At 52.0% G+C, this 19,740-nt stretch overlaps 7 non-coding genes and 3 pseudogenes across 7 annotated transcripts; all 10 read left to right on the forward strand.

Annotated features, from left to right (window-relative positions):
* The first annotated feature begins 2,103 nt into the window (after window positions 1-2,103).
* On the forward strand, window positions 2,104-2,277 carry LOC123740330 (uncharacterized; annotated as a pseudogene).
* A 553-nt stretch (window positions 2,278-2,830) lies between these two features.
* Window positions 2,831-2,947, forward strand: LOC123740492 (U5 spliceosomal RNA). The gene has a single exon (XR_006768378.1). It is a non-coding gene; the product is annotated as a U5 spliceosomal RNA (small nuclear RNA).
* Window positions 2,948-3,294: 347 nt separating this feature from the next.
* On the forward strand, window positions 3,295-3,485 carry LOC123740460 (U2 spliceosomal RNA). The gene has a single exon (XR_006768349.1). It is a non-coding gene; the product is annotated as a U2 spliceosomal RNA (small nuclear RNA).
* Window positions 3,486-4,041: 556 nt separating this feature from the next.
* LOC123740493 (U5 spliceosomal RNA) lies at window positions 4,042-4,158 on the forward strand. Its single transcript, XR_006768379.1, has one exon. It is a non-coding gene; the product is annotated as a U5 spliceosomal RNA (small nuclear RNA).
* Window positions 4,159-6,782: 2,624 nt separating this feature from the next.
* Window positions 6,783-6,954, forward strand: LOC123740340 (uncharacterized; annotated as a pseudogene).
* A 568-nt stretch (window positions 6,955-7,522) lies between these two features.
* Window positions 7,523-7,639, forward strand: LOC123740494 (U5 spliceosomal RNA). Its single transcript, XR_006768380.1, has one exon. It is a non-coding gene; the product is annotated as a U5 spliceosomal RNA (small nuclear RNA).
* A 5,669-nt stretch (window positions 7,640-13,308) lies between these two features.
* LOC123740297 (uncharacterized) lies at window positions 13,309-13,484 on the forward strand (annotated as a pseudogene).
* Window positions 13,485-14,122: 638 nt separating this feature from the next.
* On the forward strand, window positions 14,123-14,239 carry LOC123740495 (U5 spliceosomal RNA). The gene has a single exon (XR_006768381.1). It is a non-coding gene; the product is annotated as a U5 spliceosomal RNA (small nuclear RNA).
* A 347-nt stretch (window positions 14,240-14,586) lies between these two features.
* Window positions 14,587-14,777, forward strand: LOC123740472 (U2 spliceosomal RNA). Its single transcript, XR_006768360.1, has one exon. It is a non-coding gene; the product is annotated as a U2 spliceosomal RNA (small nuclear RNA).
* A 580-nt stretch (window positions 14,778-15,357) lies between these two features.
* Window positions 15,358-15,474, forward strand: LOC123740497 (U5 spliceosomal RNA). The gene has a single exon (XR_006768383.1). It is a non-coding gene; the product is annotated as a U5 spliceosomal RNA (small nuclear RNA).
* Window positions 15,475-19,740: the final 4,266 nt, after the last annotated feature.

Genomic DNA, 19,740 nt, shown 5'->3' on the forward strand with positions numbered 1-19,740 from the left:
GCGAGAGCTGAGTAGAGTGTGTCAAGCTCCTTGCGGAGATGGCGCAAAGTACTTCATCGAGACCGGTCCCTAGGACAGGTCAGGCAAATACGATACGCTTTGCATGGAGAGATAAGACGATGGAGCCTTTTGACAGAGATGCCTTTGGGAGGAACATTGTGATTGGAATCCTGGGACTGAAGGTGGAGGATGTGTTCTGCCTTCAAGACAATCCATTGGAAGGAGCGTATGAGTTGGCACTGCATACAGAAGGAAAGCACGATGACATTTTGAGAAAAGTGAGAGAAGTGGAAGCGGAGAGGCCAATGTCTCTTTACATTGTAACCAGCTTGGCGAGGAGTAATTTCCGAGTTGTAAATGTAAATATTTACAACCCTTACGTTAAGGATGAGGAGGTGGGGGCCTTTCTGGGGAGATACATGGATGGTGTCTCCTCAGGAAGGCACCTCAAAGATTCCCTGGGCTTTTGGACCGGGAGGAGGGGTTTCCAGGCCCTCCTAAGAGAGGACCCAAATGGATTGGGTGGATACCTCCATCCTCCGGCGATGTTCTCCCTGGGGGCTGACCGGGGACGTTGCATTATGCCCGTCAGCCTCCGTTCTGCAGGCGTTGTATGGCCTATGGTCATATCCTCGCCTCGTGCGGTACAAAGAAGTGTAGGTATTGTGGATCTACGGAGCACGAGGCGAGGGACTGTGACGCGCCGAAGGCATGTCACGGGTGTGGTATGCTAACGCACCTGTGGCGTGAATGCCCGGCGCGTCAGAGGTCATACGCGTCTGCAGCTGGGGGGAGCAAGAGCCGGGGATGGGGGTAGAAGGAGGGACCAAGAACAAAGGACTGGAACAGAGGGAGCGGACACACGGGTGGAAGAGGAGGAGAAAACGGAAGCGGGAGGAGAAAAAGGAAAAGAAGACAACAGCATAGTGGAAACGGAAGGGAAGAAGGCTAAAGGAGAGCAGGAGGAGGAAGGAGACAGGAGAGTGAAGGGGCCAGAGAAGACGGCTGTGGAGAGGAAGGAGACGGAGAAGGCAACAGAGAGGGAGGAGACTGGGAAGACGGAGGTGGAGAAGAAAGAGACAGAAAGGAAGGAGACTGGGAAGAAGGTGGTGGAGGAGAAAGAGACAGAAAGGAAGGAGACTGGGAAGACGGCGGTGGAGAAGAAAGAGATAGAAAGGAAGGAGACAGGGAAGAAGGTGGTGGAGGAGAAAGAGACAGAAAGGAAGGAGAGAGGGAAGAAGGTGGTGGAGGAGAAAGAGACAGAAAGGAAGGAGACAGGGAAGAAGGTGGTGGAGGAGAAAGAGACAGAAAGGAAGGAGATAGGGAAGAAGGTGGTGGAGAAGAAAGAGACAGAAAGGAAGGAGACAGGGAAGAAGGTGGTGGAGAAGGAAAAGACAGAAAGGGAGGAGACAGAGAAGGTAGTTGTGGCGGGACCAGTAGGAGAAGGAGTGAAGGAGTGGGGGGACAGTAAAGAGGTGAAATCACGGGTGGAGGTGGGAGAAGGAGGCAAGCTATGAAAACTTTTTGCCTTTTACTCCACCATACAAGAGGTCGAAAAGAGGGGAGCGCTCAAGGAGGATGGGTGGTAAAAGAGGGAGGGGGCAGATCAGGGTGGAGGGGAGGGGGAGGTTACAGGGCCCTCTTGGGTTCCCTCTTCCTTCACCTTTACACCCCTGTCTGAGCTTGACCTTACAGGCATGGCCCAGGATTGGGCGATGGAGGGAGGCTTAAGCTCCCTGTTTGGGCTCGTGGGGTCCCCGGGCCGGAGTCAGGAGGAGGGCAGGGTGGTAGACCTAAGTGTGGGGTACGGGACGCAGGGTGAGTGTGTGTCGGGCGCTGTTACCGCATCCAGGGGAGAGGGGATGGCGGCCGACGGGGAGCGTCAGGAGTGGAGAAGGCGTCCCCGTCGGTCGGGATGGGGTGAGTTTTTCGTTGATTTTTTGGTGTAGGTTTTGGTTTGTAGATGGGAAGGGGAGGGAAAATGCTCCCATGACTTTTGGTTTTTGGGTTTGGTTATTATTGAATAGTTTTGAAATGTTTAATGGAATTTGTGTTTGAATTGATTGATTGTATAAGATTTTTGTTGGGTTTTGAACGTAATAAATATATTTTATAAAAAAAAAATCTGTTCTTATCAGTTTAATATCTGATACGTCCCCCATCGGGGGACTACATATTAAATGGATTTTTCGAACAGGGAGTCGGAAATGGGGCTTGCTCCGTCCGCTCCACGCATCGACCCGGTATTGCAGTACCTCCGGGAACGGTGCAACACTTTTCTCCCATTGTCAAGGAAAAGAAATACACCAAGCTATGTAAAACAGCTAGCAGAAGAAGAGAAGGAATGAAAAAGAAGAATCATCCAAACTGAAACAAGTGCGAAGCCCCCTTCATGGGGGTCCCCGTTTTCCCGCCATTTTACTTAAAAAAAAAAAAAAAAAAAAAAAACATTGGCCAGGAGAGTGTGTGTGTGTGTGTGTGTGTGTGTGTGTGTGTGTGTGTGTGTGTGTGTGTGTGTGTGTGTGTGTGTGTGTGTTTTGAGCCCCCAAAAAAATACAATCACTTCACCAGGATTGTGTGTGTGTGTGTGTTTTGAGCCCCCCCAAAAATACAATCACTTCACCAGGATTGTCTATCTATCTATCTATCTGTCTGTCTGTCTGTCTGTCTGTCTGTCTGTCTGTCTGTCTGTCTGTCTGTCTGTCTGTCTGTCTGTGACTTTTTACCCACAGCCCTCGAAAACTTGGAAGAGTGGGTTCGGGGACCACCCGCGGGGACCCGGCCTAGAGTGCACCGTGTGTGTCTCGGGCCCCGACCTCTGACTTCCATACGACTCTGGTTTCTCTTCATTACGCACAAGCCTTTCGCCTTTTACTAAAGACTTCCGTGGAGAGGAACACTTACGAGTTCAACGTATTTTTGGAAGGGCTTTGCTTCTGGCAGAGCCCGGTATCTTGTTTCAAGAGAAATTGACAGAGATGACGCCGAGACTTTTTGCTCAGGCGTTTGACTTGAAGCCGGCTGACCGACCGGCGTATTTTTTCCACTCAAAGTAGTCGCTCGGGCAATTGAGTTCAAGCCCGACGATGACTGGTGTATTTGCCGGGCATTGAACAAATAGTCGCACTAGGATTAAAGAGCTAGTGACCTAACGACGCATTAGCGACTTTTAAAAAAAAACACACCCGCCTGTCACCAGGGAAGCGTTGGGTGAGGAGGAGCCAACTTTTGCCAAACCGATGAGGTCTGCCGAGGCCCCCGGGGCCGGCGGGTGCAGGGGTCAATTTGTGGGTTATCGCTTCTCGGCCTTTTGGCTCAGATCAAGTGTAGTATCTGTTCTTATCAGTTTAATATCTGATACGTCCCCCATCGGGGGACTACATATTAAATGGATTTTTCGAACAGGGAGTCGGAAATGGGGCTTGCTCCGTCCGCTCCACGCATCGACCCGGTATTGCAGTACCTCCGGGAACGGTGCAACACTTTTCTCCCATTGTCAAGGAAAAAGAAATACACCAAGCTATGTAAAACAGCTAGCAGAAGAAGAGAAGGAATGAAAAAGAAGAATCATCCAAACTGAAACAAGTGCGAAGCCCCCTTCATGGGGGTCCCCGTTTTCCCGCCATTTTACTTAAAAAAAAAAAAAAAAAAAAAATAACATTGGCCAGGAGAGTGTGTGTGTGTGTGTGTGTGTGTGTGTGTGTGTGTGTGTGTGTGTGTGTGTGTGTGTGTGTGTGTGTGTGGTTTTGAGCCCCCCAAAAAAAATACAATCACTTCACCAGGATTGTGTGTGTGTGTGTGTTTTTGAGCCCCCCAAAAATACAATCACTTCACCAGGATTGTCTATCTATCTATCTATCTGTCTGTCTGTCTGTCTGTCTGTCTGTCTGTCTGTCTGTCTGTCTGTCTGTCTGTCTGTCTGTCTGTGACTTTTTACCCACAGCCCTCGAAAACTTGGAAGAGTGGGTTCGGGGACCACCCGCGGGGACCCGGCCTAGAGTGCACCGTGTGTGTCTCGGGCCCCGACCTCTGACTTCCATACGACTCTGGTTTCTCTTCATTACGCACAAGCCTTTCGCCTTTTACTAAAGACTTCCGTGGAGAGGAACACTTACGAGTTCAACGTATTTTTGGAAGGGCTTTGCTTCTGGCAGAGCCCGGTATCTTGTTTCAAGAGAAATTGACAGAGATGACGCCGAGACTTTTTGCTCAGGCGTTTGACTTGAAGCCGGCTGACCGACCGGCGTATTTTTTCCACTCAAAGTAGTCGCTCGGGCAATTGAGTTCAAGCCCGACGATGACTGGTGTATTTGCCGGGCATTGAACAAATAGTCGCACTAGGATTAAAGAGCTAGTGACCTAACGACGCATTAGCGACTTTTAAAAAAAACACACCCGCCTGTCACCAGGGAAGCGTTGGGTGAGGAGGAGCCAACTTTTGCCAAACCGATGAGGTCTGCCGAGGCCCCCGGGGACCGGCGGGTGCAGGGGTCAATTTGTGGGTTATCGCTTCTCGGCCTTTTGGCTCAGATCAAGCTTGGTACCGAGGTGCCCCAAAGCCCGCTGAGCCAAAAGGTCGAAGGAAGGCAGGAGGGAGGAAAGTTTGTTATTTTGGTTTTTTGTATTCACGATTGGTTTATTTTGCCGCTCTTTTTCAGTTTTTTCTGTTTTGAAGAGAGCGAGAGCTGAGTAGAGTGTGTCAAGCTCCTTGCGGAGATGGCGCAAAGTACTTCATCGAGACCGGTCCCTAGGACAGGTCAGGCAAATACGATACGCTTTGCTTGGAGAGATAAGACGATGGAGCCTTTTGACAGAGATGCCTTTGGGAGGAACATTGTGATTGGAATCCTGGGACTGAAGGTGGAGGATGTGTTCTGCCTTCAAGACAATCCATTGGAAGGAGCGTATGAGTTGGCACTGCATACAGAAGGAAAGCACGATGACATTTTGAGAAAAGTGAGAGAAGTGGAAGCGGAGAGGCCAATGTCTCTTTACATTGTAACCAGCTTGGCGAGGAGTAATTTCCGAGTTGTAAATGTAAATATTTACAACCCTTACGTTAAGGATGAGGAGGTGGGGGCCTTTCTGGGGAGATACATGGATGGTGTCTCCTCAGGAAGGCACCTCAAAGATTCCCTGGGCTTTTGGACCGGGAGGAGGGGTTTCAGGCCCTCCTAAGAGAGGACCCAAATGGATTGGGTGGATACCTCCATCCTCCGGCGATGTTCTCCTGGGGGCTGACCGGGGGACGTTGCATTATGCCCGTCAGCCTCCGTTCTGCAGGCGTTGTATGGCCTATGGTCATATCCTCGCCTCGTGCGGTACAAAGAAGTGTAGGTATTGTGGATCTACGGAGCACGAGGCGAGGGACTGTGACGCGCCGAAGGCATGTCACGGGTGTGGTATGCTAACGCACCTGTGGCGTGAATGCCCGGCGCGTCAGAGGTCATACGCGTCTGCAGCTGGGGGGGGAGCAAGAGCCGGGGATGGGGGTAGAAGGAGGGACCAAGAACAAAGGACTGGAACAGAGGGAGCGGACACACGGGTGGAAGAGGAGGAGAAAACGGAAGCGGGAGGAGAAAAAGGAAAAGAAGACAACAGCATAGTGGAAACGGAAGGGAAGAAGGCTAAAGGAGAGCAGGAGGAGGAAGGAGACAGGAGAGTGAAGGGGCCAGAGAAGACGGCTGTGGAGAGGAAGGAGACGGAGAAGGCAACAGAGAGGGAGGAGACTGGGAAGACGGAGGTGGAGAAGAAAGAGACAGAAAGGAAGGAGACTGGGAAGAAGGTGGTGGAGGAGAAAGAGACAGAAAGGAAGGAGACTGGGAAGACGGCGGTGGAGAAGAAAGAGATAGAAAGGAAGGAGACAGGGAAGAAGGTGGTGGAGGAGAAAGAGACAGAAAGGAAGGAGAGAGGGAAGAAGGTGGTGGAGGAGAAAGAGACAGAAAGGAAGGAGACAGGGAAGAAGGTGGTGGAGGAGAAAGAGACAGAAAGGAAGGAGATAGGGAAGAAGGTGGTGGAGAAGAAAGAGACAGAAAGGAAGGAGACAGGGAAGAAGGTGGTGGAGAAGGAAAAGACAGAAAGGGAGGAGACAGAGAAGGTAGTTGTGGCGGGACCAGTAGGAGAAGGAGTGAAGGAGTGGGGGGACAGTAAAGAGGTGAAATCACGGGTGGAGGTGGAGAAGGAGGCAAGCTATGAAAACTTTTTGCCTTTTACTCCACCATACAAGAAGGTCGAAAAGAGGGGAGCGCTCAAGGAGGATGGGTGGTAAAAGAGGGAGGGGGGCAGATCAGGGTGGAGGGGAGGGGGAGGTTACAGGGCCCTCTTGGGTTCCCTCTTCCTTCACCTTTACACCCCTGTCTGAGCTTGACCTTACAGGCATGGCCCAGGATTGGGCGATGGAGGGAGGCTTAAGCTCCCTGTTTGGGCTCGTGGGGTCCCCGGGCCGGAGTCAGGAGGAGGGCAGGGTGGTAGACCTAAGTGTGGGGTACGGGACGCAGGGTGAGCGTGTGTCGGGCGCTGTTACCGCATCCAGGGGAGAGGGATGGCGGCCGACGGGGGAGCGTCAGGAGTGGAGAAGGCGTCCCCGTCGGTCGGGATGGGGTGAGTTTTTCTTTGATTTTTTGGTGTAGGTTTTGGTTTGTAGATGGGAAGGGGAGGGAAAATGCTCCCATGACTTTTGGTTTTTGGGTTTGGTTATTATTGAATAGTTTTGAAATGTTTAATGGAATTTGTGTTTGAATTGATTGATTGTATAAGATTTTGTTGGGTTTTGAACGTAATAAATATATTTTATAAAAAAAATCTGTTCTTATCAGTTTAATATCTGATACGTCCCCCATCGGGGGACTACATATTAAATGGATTTTTCGAACAGGGAGTCGGAAATGGGGCTTGCTCCGTCCGCTCCACGCATCGACCCGGTATTGCAGTACCTCCGGGAACGGTGCAACACTTTTCTCCCATTGTCAAGGAAAAGAAATACACCAAGCTATGTAAAACAGCTAGCAGAAGAAGAGAAGGAATGAAAAAGAAGAATCATCCAAACTGAAACAAGTGCGAAGCCCCCTTCATGGGGGTCCCCGTTTTCCCGCCATTTTACTTAAAAAAAAAAAAAAAAAAACATTGGCCAGGAGAGTGTGTGTGTGTGTGTGTGTGTGTGTGTGTGTGTGTGTGTGTGTGTGTTTTGAGCCCCCCAAAAATACAATCACTTCACCAGGATGTGTGTGTGTGTGTGTGTGTGTGTGTGTGTGTGTGTGTGTGTGTGTTTTGGGCCCCCCCAAAAAATACAATCACTTCACCAGGATTGTGTGTGTGTGTGTGTTTTTGAGCCCCCCCCCAAAAATACAATCACTTCACCAGGATTGTCTGTCTGTCTGTCTGTCTGTCTGTCTGTCTGTCTGTCTGTCTGTGACTTTTTACCCACAGCCCTCGAAAACTTGGAAGAGTGGGTTCGGGGACCACCGCGGGGACCCGGCCTAGAGTGCACCGTGTGTGTCTCGGGCCCCGACCTCTGACTTCCATACGACTCTGGTTTCTCTTCATTACGCACAAGCCTTTCGCCTTTTACTAAAGACTTCCGTGGAGAGGAACACTTACGAGTTCAACGTATTTTTGGAAGGGCTTTGCTTCTGGCAGAGCCCGGTATCTTGTTTCAAGAGAAATTGACAGAGATGACGCCGAGACTTTTTGCTCAGGCGTTTGACTTGAAGCCGGCTGACCGACCGGCGTATTTTTTTCCACTCAAAGTAGTCGCTCGGGCAATTGAGTTCAAGCCCGACGATGACTGGTGTATTTGCCGGGCATTGAACAAATAGTCGCACTAGGATTAAAGAGCTAGTGACCTAACGACGCATTAGCGACTTTTAAAAAAAAACACACCCGCCTGTCACCAGGGAAGCGTTGGGTGAGGAGGAGCCAACTTTTGCCAAACCGATGAGGTCTGCCGAGGCCCCCGGGGGCCCGGCGGGTGCAGGGGTCAATTTGTGGGTTATCGCTTCTCGGCCTTTTGGCTCAGATCAAGCTTGGTACCGAGGTGCCCCAGAGCTCGCTGAGTCAAAAGGTCGGAGGTAGGAGGGCGATAAGTCTTTTGTTTGGAATTATTTTTCCCAAACTATTTTTTGAGCATACAAGAGAAAATGGCGCCGAATTTATCAAGCAGATCAGTCCCAGGGATGGGATTGGCGAATACTATTCGTTTTGCATGGAGAGACAAGGAGAAGGAGCCGTCTGGGAGAGAGACCTTTGGAAGGACGATACTAATGGGAGTGTTGAAGATGGCGGTAAAGGACGTTTTTGCCTCCAGGGGAACCCGATGGAAGGAGCATTTGACGTGACCTTCTACACAGAATTGCAACACGACGAGGTCTTGAAGAGGGTGAGAGAAGTTGGAGGAGAGAAACCGATGGCCCATTATGAAGTTTCAAGCCTTGCGAGGAGCAATTTCAGAGTGGTCACGGTAAACCTATACAACCCGCATGTGAAGGACGAGGAGGTGAGGGCATTCCTCGGGAGGTATATGGACAATGTATCAACAGCAAGGCTCCTCAGGGACTCCCTGGGCTTCTGGAATGGGAGGAGGGGATTCCAGGCTTTGCTCAGGGAGGACCCTAAGGGTTTGGTGGCTACCTCCATCCTCCTGCAATGTTCTCCCTGGGGGCTGACCGGGGACGTTATTTTACGCCCGTCAGCCTCCATTCTGCAGGCGTTGTATGGCCTACGGTCATACCGTGGCCTCGTGCAGCACTAGGAAGTGCAGATTCTGCGGATCGGGTGAGCACGAGGCCAGGGACTGTGACGAGCCCAAGGCGTGCCACGGGTGTGGCTCGTCTGCGCACCTGTGGCGGGAATGCCCGGCTCGTCACAGGTCATACGCGTCTGCAGCTGGAGGGAGAGCAGGGGATGGGGGTAGAGGAGGAAAAGAGGACCAGGACACCGGAGCGGGCCTGGATGGACAGACACCAAGGGAGGAGACGGCGGCCCCGAGAGGAGAGGGGCAGAGGAGAGAGAAGGTCGGAGAAGATGGGGAGAAGGGGAAGGAAGAGGACGGAGTCAAGGGAGCGGCGAGGAAGGAGACGGCGACAGCAGTGGGAGAGGAGGTGGAGAAGGACAAGAAGGAAGGCCCAGAGGAGGATTTGGAGAGGGGGGAAGGAGGGAAGGAGTGGGGGGACAGTGACATGTCGAGTGCCCTGGTGGAGGAGATGAGGGGCATGGTGGAGAAGCTGGCGGGGAGGGGGGCGATGTCTCCCCTTTGACGCCCACAACGAAGAGGAAAGCGAAGAGGAGGGGGAGCTACAGGGAAGGCAAGAAGGAGAGCGGTGGGGAGGGGGAGGGTGAGGCCAAGAGAGCAATGGGGGAAAAGGGGAGTAAGGCTGGAGATGCCTCAGCAACCTCATTGTCTCCCCCGGACTCTGATCTGCTGGGGGAACTGGATCACCCAGGTGGGGCTCAGGAGAGGGCGCCTGGGGGGTCGCAGCCCCCCTTTTTGTGATACAGGGCCCCTTTTTTTCTGCCCAGAAAGCAGTGGGGAGGGGGAAATGGAGGAGCTGGGAGACCAATCCAGGGTGCAGGGCACTCGGGTGCCCAACACCATTCCCGCATCCTGGATTGGGAAGATGGAGGAAGAGGGGGCGGAGTCAGGAGAGGAGAGGACGTCCCCGCTGGATGAGATGGAGCAGGGGAGCATCGGGTGAGCCTCCTATTTTATTTTGTGTGTTTTGGGGGTGAGGGTTTCTTTGGTTTTATTTTATAATGAATATTTCTGTTACTTTTCTTAGTTTAAATGTAAGGGGTTTAAGGGATTTTGTTAAAAGGAGGGCGGTTTTTAGTTATTTAGAGGGTGTGGGGTTTGATTTCTGTTTTTTACAGGAGGTTCACCTGAGGGATGGAGGGGACGTAAATAGATTTAGGAGGGAGTGGGATAAGGGAGAATCATATTGGGGTATAGGAGGGGTGCACTCAACAGGAGTAGGGATTTTGTGTGGGAATAGGGAGGTTAAAATAGAGAGCACTTTTTGTATAATGCAGGGGAGGGTGTTGGGGGTAGATGTAACATATAGGGAGAGTAGATATAGGTTAATTGGGGTGTATGGGCCACAGGTGGCGGCAGACAGGAGGGAGATGGTGGACTGTCTGGCGCCCCTGTGTGTCACAAATAGGCACTTGGTGATAGGAGGGGATTTCAATATAGATTTAGGGATAGTGGGTGATAGTAGTGCAGGCGCCATCACCGGGCTAATGGCTTGCCATGGTCTGGTTGATGGAGGCCTGCACTCTACTCCGACAATGGCTGGTCCCACATGGCGCAACTCTCGGGGGGTTGCGCGGAGGCTCGACTATATTTTCCTATCTAGGTCTTTGGGTCAGTTGTCTGGGCGGCTGTTGCCTGTGTTCTTCTCAGATCACGACGGGGTGCTCCTGCAGGTGGGGTCGCCAGTCTGCCTCTTCGGTAGGGGGTACTGGAAATTAGATCGGGAGGTGCTGGAGGAGCAAGCTTTCGTTGACGCCTTTTTTTGGTTTCTTTCGGGGGCTTGAAGGCCTCCGGTCCATGTGCGAGGGGGTGTTAGAGTGGTGGGATTTAGTTAAGGTAAGGATTAGGGCCTTTATAATAGGATATTGTAAGAGGACAAAAAGGGAGGAAAGGAGGGAGGTGGATCGTATCCAAAGGTTGATTGAACTCGAGTATGAGGCAGGCAACCTCGGCGGGTCGATTGACTGGGAGAGATCCACAGCTCTGAAGGCGCAGCTCAGGGAGTTGCAGGAGCGGAAGGCTCGAGCTTTCTTGGAGCGTGCGCATAATGGCTTTTTTAGAACATAATGAGACTTGTTCCGCTATGTTCTTTAAGTCAGTTAGGGCCAGACAGAGTAGGAAGATAATGCATGGGGTGAGGGAAGAAGATGGTAGTATAGTGAGAAAACCGGAGGAAATGGTCAGGGTGACAACTGATCATTTCCGAGGTTTATTTAAGGAAAGGGAAATAGATGTAGAGCAGGGAAATGTGTTTTTAGAACACTTGTCCCGGCGATTGCCGGAGGACATTAGAGAAGTGATGGAGGCTCAGATCTCCCTCGAAGAGGTTGAGAGCGCACTCAGGAGGATGGGAAAAGGGAAGGTGCCTGGGATGGATGGACTGCCGGCCGAGTTTTACCTCAAGTTTTGGGGTATACTTGGACCAGTGGTCCTTGAAGTCTTGAAGGCCATCCTTGAGACGGGGGTCCCGGGGGATCAATGGCTGTTGGTGTGCTGTCACTTCTTTACAAGAAGGGGGAAGTAACAGACCTTGGCAACTGGCGGCCGTTGACCATGCTGTGCGTAGACTATAAGCTGTTAGCAAAGGTCTTAGCGGACCGGTTACGCACAGCCCTTCCCTACGTCGTACATGAGGATCAGACGTGCGGGGTAGAGGGCCGCTCTATTAGGTGGAACCTACAGTTGATCAGGGACTCCATCGCTTGGGTAGAAGACAGAGGGCTGCCTTTAATGGTAGCAGCGCTTGATCAGGCGAAAGCCTTTGATCGCGTGAATAGATCATTTCTATTCAGGGTGTTAGGTAGATTAGGATTTGGGGAAAAGTTTATAGGATGGATCCGTACTTTATATGTCGGAGCGGGGTGCCGGGTTAGCGTAAACAGTCACTTAGGTGATGTTTTTGACCTCTCGTCTGGGGTCAGGCAGGGATGCCCGCTCTCGGCACTCCTCTTCGTTCTGTACATGGAGCCTCTGGGGGCTGCCATTAGGGCAGACACAGGGGTGGAAGGCTTGCTGATTCCTGGAAGTGGCGGTCTCCATGTAAAGTTGACACAGTACGCCGACGACACCTCCTTGCTGCTTTGCAAGGACTCGTGCCTGACAAGGTCCCTTGCCATCATTGGGGACTTCACCCGAGCGTCGGGGCGGTTCTTAACCACGCGAAGTCTTCCGTTAAGTTTTTCGGAAGATGGAGTGGTAGGACGGATGTGCCCGGAGGGTTATCTCTCTGTAACGGGGCCCTGAGGATACTCGGGGTCCATTTTGAGACCTCCGGCTCAGCGACGCTGAACTGGAACATGGGCATCGCAGTGGTACAGAGGAAGCTAGCAATGTGGAGGGCTAGGTCGTTGTCCTTTTTAGGCAAGGTCCTGGTTCTCAAGGTGGATGTATTGCCATCTCTATTGTACTTGGCGTACATCTACCCATTGCCGGCTTGTCTGAGGAGGCCTCTAGTGAGGCTAGTGTTTCAGTTCATGTGGGGTGGCAGGTACGAGTGGGTCGCCAGGGCACGCATGATCTGTCCCATCGGGGAGGGAGGTAGGGGGGTACCACATCTCCCCCTTAAGCTGGACGCAATTTTTGTTTCTTTTCTGTTAACGGAGCTTGCTCAGCCGGTACTACACCCGTCCGGTTACCTCCTGCGGGTGTTCTTCTCGTATCAGGCGAGAAGCGTAATGGTGTGGTCTAACACGGGTCCTCGGGCGGAACAGCTGCCGTGGCACTTTGGCCATGCGGCCAAGTGGCTGCGTGCGCACCCCGAGGTTGAAGTCGCCCGAGTAGGTTTAGATCACAGGCACCTGTACGAGGAGGTTAGACGGGCAGTAAGTCCGGCACCTGTGGTGGGCATCCCGGCGGCGGTCTGGGAAGGAGTGCAGGCGCGGGGCCTGGACAACAGGCTCAAGGACCTGAATTGGTTGAGCCTCCACAAGTGTTTGCCGGTACGTTCCACCATGTACCGGCATAGCTTGGCGCGATCCCCCACCTGCCCAAGGCTTTCGTGTGGCAGGGAGGAGACTGTGCGCCATGTCTTTTGGGACTGTGCCATTGCCGGAGTAGTATGGGCGAAGGCACGGGTGTTGTTAGGAAGGGTTAGAGGTGATTTTGTTTTGACGTGGGCTAGGTTAGAGAGAGGTGTAGGGAGAGCGAGGGGGACGGATAGGGATAGGTTTCTGCTCTGGCTTCTCATGAGCCTCTTTAAGCGGGGGCTGTGGGAAGCCAGGCAGAACATGGTTAAGACAGGGAAAGATTGGGGGGTGGAAGGGATAGTGAGGAGGGTGGAAGGAGATTTGAGAGGGAGGATGAAGAGGGAGGAGAGGAAGTGGGGGCAGCATGCTGCCCGGGAGAGATGGAAGGGGGGATTAGGGCTGGGGTTATTTTAGATTAGGGACGGGAAGATAGGGAAAGTTAGTGTTTAGGATGACGGGGAGGGATGATGCTCCCCTGAGTTTTTGTTTTGGGTTTTCGTTTGGTTTTGAATTAAAAATGCCATTATTATTTGTGTTTGGATGGAATGTATGAGTTTGTATTGTTTTGTATTGTATGAATGGCATTGATTGTAATAAATTATTTTTCTAAAAAAAAAAAATCTGTTCTTATCAGTTTAATATCTGATACGTCCCCCATCGGGGGACTACATATTAAATGGATTTTTCGAACAGGGAGTCGGAAATGGGGCTTGCTCCGTCCGCTCCACGCATCGACCCGGTATTGCAGTACCTCCGGGAACGGTGCAACACTTTTCTCCCATTGTCAAGGAAAAAGAAATACACCAAGCTATGTAAAACAGCTAGCAGAAGAAGAGAAGGAATGAAAAAGAAGAATCATCCAAACTGAAACAAGTGCGAAGCCCCTTCATGGGGGTCCCCGTTTTCCCGCCATTTTACTTAAAAAAAAAAAAAAAAAAAACATTGGCCAGGAGAGTGTGTGTGTGTGTGTGTGTGTGTGTGTGTGTGTGTGTGTGTGTGTGTGTGTGTTTTGAGCCCCCCCCAAAAATACAATCACTTCACCAGGATTGTGTGTGTGTGTGTGTGTGTGTGTGTGTGTGTGTGTGTGTGTGTGTGTGTGTGTGTGTGTGTGTTTTGAGCCCCCAAAAAAATACAATCACTTCACCAGGATTGTGTGTGTGTGTGTGTTTTTGAGCCCCCCCAAAAATACAATCACTTCACCAGGATTGTCTATCTATCTATCTATCTGTCTGTCTGTCTGTCTGTCTGTCTGTCTGTCTGTCTGTCTGTCTGTCTGTCTGTCTGTCTGTCTGTCTGTGACTTTTTACCCACAGCCCTCGAAAACTTGGAAGAGTGGGTTCGGGGACCACCCGCGGGGACCCGGCCTAGAGTGCACCGTGTGTGTCTCGGGCCCCGACCTCTGACTTCCATACGACTCTGGTTTCTCTTCATTACGCACAAGCCTTTCGCCTTTTACTAAAGACTTCCGTGGAGAGGAACACTTACGAGTTCAACGTATTTTTGGAAGGGCTTTGCTTCTGGCAGAGCCCGGTATCTTGTTTCAAGAGAAATTGACAGAGATGACGCCGAGACTTTTTGCTCAGGCGTTTGACTTGAAGCCGGCTGACCGACCGGCGTATTTTTTCCACTCAAAGTAGTCGCTCGGGCAATTGAGTTCAAGCCCGACGATGACTGGTGTATTTGCCGGGCATTGAACAAATAGTCGCACTAGGATTAAAGAGCTAGTGACCTAACGACGCATTAGCGACTTTTAAAAAAAACACACCCGCCTGTCACCAGGGAAGCGTTGGGTGAGGAGGAGCCAACTTTTGCCAAACCGATGAGGTCTGCCGAGGCCCCCGGGAACCGGCGGGTGCAGGGGTCAATTTGTGGGTTATCGCTTCTCGGCCTTTTGGCTCAGATCAAGTGTAGTATCTGTTCTTATCAGTTTAATATCTGATACGTCCCCCATCGGGGGACTACATATTAAATGGATTTTTCGAACAGGGAGTCGGAAATGGGGCTTGCTCCGTCCGCTCCACGCATCGACCCGGTATTGCAGTACCTCCGGGAACGGTGCAACACTTTTCTCCCATTGTCAAGGAAAAAGAAATACACCAAGCTATGTAAAACAGCTAGCAGAAGAAGAGAAGGAATGAAAAAGAAGAATCATCCAAACTGAAACAAGTGCGAAGCCCCCTTCATGGGGTCCCCGTTTTCCCGCCATTTTACTTAAAAAAAAAAAAAAAAAAAACATTGGCCAGGAGAGTGTGTGTGTGTGTGTGTGTGTGTGTGTGTGTGTGTGTGTGTGTGTGTGTGTTTTTGAGCCCCCCCCAAAAAAATACAATCACTTCACCAGGATTGTGTGTGTGTGTGTGTGTGTGTGTGTGTGTGTGTGTGTGTGTGTGTGTTTTGAGCCCCCCCAAAAAATACAATCACTTCACCAGGATTGTGTGTGTGTGTGTGTTTTTGAGCCCCCCCAAAAATACAATCACTTCACCAGGATTGTCTGTCTGTCTGTCTGTCTGTCTGTCTGTCTGTCTGTCTGTCTGTGACTTTTTACCCACAGCCCTCGAAAACTTGGAAGAGTGGGTTCGGGGACCACCCGCGGGGACCCGGCCTAGAGTGCACCGTGTGTGTCTCGGGCCCCGACCTCTGACTTCCATACGACTCTGGTTTCTCTTCATTACGCACAAGCCTTTCGCCTTTTACTAAAGACTTCCGTGGAGAGGAACACTTACGAGTTCAACGTATTTTTGGAAGGGCTTTGCTTCTGGCAGAGCCCGGTATCTTGTTTCAAGAGAAATTGACAGAGATGACGCCGAGACTTTTTGCTCAGGCGTTTGACTTGAAGCCGGCTGACCGACCGGCGTATTTTTTCCACTCAAAGTAGTCGCTCGGGCAATTGAGTTCAAGCCCGACGATGACTGGTGTATTTGCCGGGCATTGAACAAATAGTCGCACTAGGATTAAAGAGCTAGTGACCTAACGACGCATTAGCGACTTTTAAAAAAAACACACCCGCCTGTCACCAGGGAAGCGTTGGGTGAGGAGGAGCCAACTTTTGCCAAACCGATGAGGTCTGCCGAGGCCCCCGGGGGCCCGGCGGGTGCAGGGGTCAATTTGTGGGTTATCGCTTCTCGGCCTTTTGGCTCAGATCAAGCTTGGTACCGAGGTGCCCCAGAGCTCGCTGAGTCAAAAGGTCGGAGGTAGGAGGGCGATAAGTCTTTTTGTTTGGAATTATTTTTCCCAAACTATTTTTTGAGCATACAAGAGAAAATGGCGCCGAATTTATCAAGCAGATCAGTCCCAGGGATGGGATTGGCGAATACTATTCGTTTTGCATGGAGAGACAAGGAGAAGGAGCCGTCTGGGAGAGAGACCTTTGGAAGGACGATACTAATGGGAGTGTTGAAGATGGCGGTAAAGGACGTTTTTTGCCTCCAGGGGAACCCGATGGAAGGAGCATTTGACGTGACCTTCTACACAGAATTGCAACACGACGAGGTCTTGAAGAGGGTGAGAGAAGTTGGAGGAGAGAAACCGATGGCCCATTATGAAGTTTCAAGCCTTGCGAGGAGCAATTTCAGAGTGGTCACGGTAAACCTATACAACCCGCATGTGAAGGACGAGGAGGTGAGGGCATTCCTCGGGAGGTATATGGACAATGTATCAACAGCAAGGCTCCTCAGGGACTCCCTGGGCTTCTGGAATGGGAGGAGGGGATTCCAGGCTTTGCTCAGGGAGGACCCTAAGGGTTTGGGTGGCTACCTCCATCCTCCTGCAATGTTCTCCCTGGGGGCTGACCGGGGGACGTTATTTTACGCCCCGTCAGCCTCCATTCTGCAGGCGTTGTATGGCCTACGGTCATACCGTGGCCTCGTGCAGCACTAGGAAGTGCAGATTCTGCGGATCGGGTGAGCACGAGGCCAGGGACTGTGACGAGCCCAAGGCGTGCCACGGGTGTGGCTCGTCTGCGCACCTGTGGCGGGAATGCCCGGCTCGTCACAGGTCATACGCGTCTGCAGCTGGAGGGAGAGCAGGGGATGGGGGTAGAGGAGGAAAAGAGGACCAGGACACCGGAGCGGGCCTGGATGGACAGACACCAAGGGAGGAGACGGCGGCCCCGAGAGGAGAGGGGCAGAGGAGAGAGAAGGTCGGAGAAGATGGGGAGAAGGGGAAGGAAGAGGACGGAGTCAAGGGAGCGGCGAGGAAGGAGACGGCGACAGCAGTGGGAGAGGAGGTGGAGAAGGACAAGAAGGAAGGCCCAGAGGAGGATTTGGAGAGGGGGGAAGGAGGGAAGGAGTGGGGGGACAGTGACATGTCGAGTGCCCTGGTGGAGGAGATGAGGGGCATGGTGGAGAAGCTGGCGGGGAGGGGGGCGATGTCTCCCCTTTGACGCCCACAACGAAGAGGAAAGCGAAGAGGAGGGGGAGCTACAGGGAAGGCAAGAAGGAGAGCGGTGGGGAGGGGAGGGTGAGGCCAAGAGAGCAATGGGGGAAAAGGGGAGTAAGGCTGGAGATGCCTCAGCAACCTCATTGTCTCCCCGGACTCTGATCTGCTGGGGGAACTGGATCACCCAGGTGGGGCTCAGGAGAGGGCGCCTGGGGGTCGCAGCCCCTTTTGTGATACAGGGCCCCTTTTTTCTGCCCAGAAAGCAGTGGGGAGGGGGAAATGGAGGAGCTGGGAGACCAATCCAGGGTGCAGGGCACTCGGGTGCCCAACACCATTCCCGCATCCTGGATTGGGAAGATGGAGGAAGAGGGGGCGGAGTCAGGAGAGGAGAGGACGTCCCCGCTGGATGAGATGGAGCAGGGGAGCATCGGGTGAGCCTCCTATTTTATTTTGTGTGTTTTGGGGGTGAGGGTTTCTTTGGTTTTATTTTATAATGAATATTTCTGTTACTTTTCTTAGTTTAAATGTAAGGGGTTTAAGGGATTTTGTTAAAAGGAGGGCGGTTTTTAGTTATTTAGAGGGTGTGGGGTTTGATTTCTGTTTTTTACAGGAGGTTCACCTGAGGGATGGAGGGGACGTAAATAGATTTAGGAGGGAGTGGGATAAGGGAGAATCATATTGGGGTATAGGAGGGGTGCACTCAACAGGAGTAGGGATTTTGTGTGGGAATAGGGAGGTTAAAATAGAGAGCACTTTTTGTATAATGCAGGGGAGGGTGTTGGGGGTAGATGTAACATATAGGGAGAGTAGATATAGGTTAATTGGGGTGTATGGGCCACAGGTGGCGGCAGACAGGAGGGAGATGGTGGACTGTCTGGCGCCCCTGTGTGTCACAAATAGGCACTTGGTGATAGGAGGGGATTTCAATATAGATTTAGGGATAGTGGGTGATAGTAGTGCAGGCGCCATCACCGGGCTAATGGCTTGCCATGGTCTGGTTGATGGAGGCCTGCACTCTACTCCGACAATGGCTGGTCCCACATGGCGCAACTCTCGGGGGGTTGCGCGGAGGCTCGACTATATTTTCCTATCTAGGTCTTTGGGTCAGTTGTCTGGGCGGCTGTTGCCTGTGTTCTTCTCAGATCACGACGGGGTGCTCCTGCAGGTGGGGTCGCCAGTCTGCCTCTTCGGTAGGGGGTACTGGAAATTAGATCGGGAGGTGCTGGAGGAGCAAGCTTTCGTTGACGCCTTTTTTGGTTTCTTTCGGGGGCTTGAAGGCCTCCGGTCCATGTGCGAGGGGGTGTTAGAGTGGTGGGATTTAGTTAAGGTAAGGATTAGGGCCTTTATAATAGGATATTGTAAGAGGACAAAAAGGGAGGAAAGGAGGGAGGTGGATCGTATCCAAAGGTTGATTGAACTCGAGTATGAGGCAGGCAACCTCGGCGGGTCGATTGACTGGGAGAGATCCACAGCTCTGAAGGCGCAGCTCAGGGAGTTGCAGGAGCGGAAGGCTCGAGCTTTCTTGGAGCGTGCGCATAATGGCTTTTTAGAACATAATGAGACTTGTTCCGCTATGTTCTTTAAGTCAGTTAGGGCCAGACAGAGTAGGAAGATAATGCATGGGGTGAGGGAAGAAGATGGTAGTATAGTGAGAAAACCGGAGGAAATGGTCAGGGTGACAACTGATCATTTCCGAGGTTTATTTAAGGAAAGGGAAATAGATGTAGAGCAGGGAAATGTGTTTTTAGAACACTTGTCCCGGCGATTGCCGGAGGACATTAGAGAAGTGATGGAGGCTCAGATCTCCCTCGAAGAGGTTGAGAGCGCACTCAGGAGGATGGGAAAAGGGAAGGTGCCTGGGATGGATGGACTGCCGGCCGAGTTTTACCTCAAGTTTTGGGGTATACTTGGACCAGTGGTCCTTGAAGTCTTGAAGGCCATCCTTGAGACGGGGGTCCCGGGGGGATCAATGGCTGTTGGTGTGCTGTCACTTCTTTACAAGAAGGGGGAAGTAACAGACCTTGGCAACTGGCGGCCGTTGACCATGCTGTGCGTAGACTATAAGCTGTTAGCAAAGGTCTTAGCGGACCGGTTACGCACAGCCCTTCCCTACGTCGTACATGAGGATCAGACGTGCGGGGTAGAGGGCCGCTCTATTAGGTGGAACCTACAGTTGATCAGGGACTCCATCGCTTGGGTAGAAGACAGAGGGCTGCCTTTAATGGTAGCAGCGCTTGATCAGGCGAAAGCCTTTGATCGCGTGAATAGATCATTTCTATTCAGGGTGTTAGGTAGATTAGGATTTGGGGAAAAGTTTATAGGATGGATCCGTACTTTATATGTCGGAGCGGGGTGCCGGGTTAGCGTAAACAGTCACTTAGGTGATGTTTTTGACCTCTCGTCTGGGGTCAGGCAGGGATGCCCGCTCTCGGCACTCCTCTTCGTTCTGTACATGGAGCCTCTGGGGGCTGCCATTAGGGCAGACACAGGGGTGGAAGGCTTGCTGATTCCTGGAAGTGGCGGTCTCCATGTAAAGTTGACACAGTACGCCGACGACACCTCCTTGCTGCTTTGCAAGGACTCGTGCCTGACAAGGTCCCTTGCCATCATTGGGGACTTCACCCGAGCGTCGGGGGCGGTTCTTAACCACGCGAA

The sequence above is a fragment of the Salmo salar genome, unplaced genomic scaffold (assembly GCF_905237065.1).
Source record: "Salmo salar unplaced genomic scaffold, Ssal_v3.1, whole genome shotgun sequence".
Taxonomy (NCBI): Eukaryota; Metazoa; Chordata; class Actinopteri; order Salmoniformes; family Salmonidae; genus Salmo; species Salmo salar.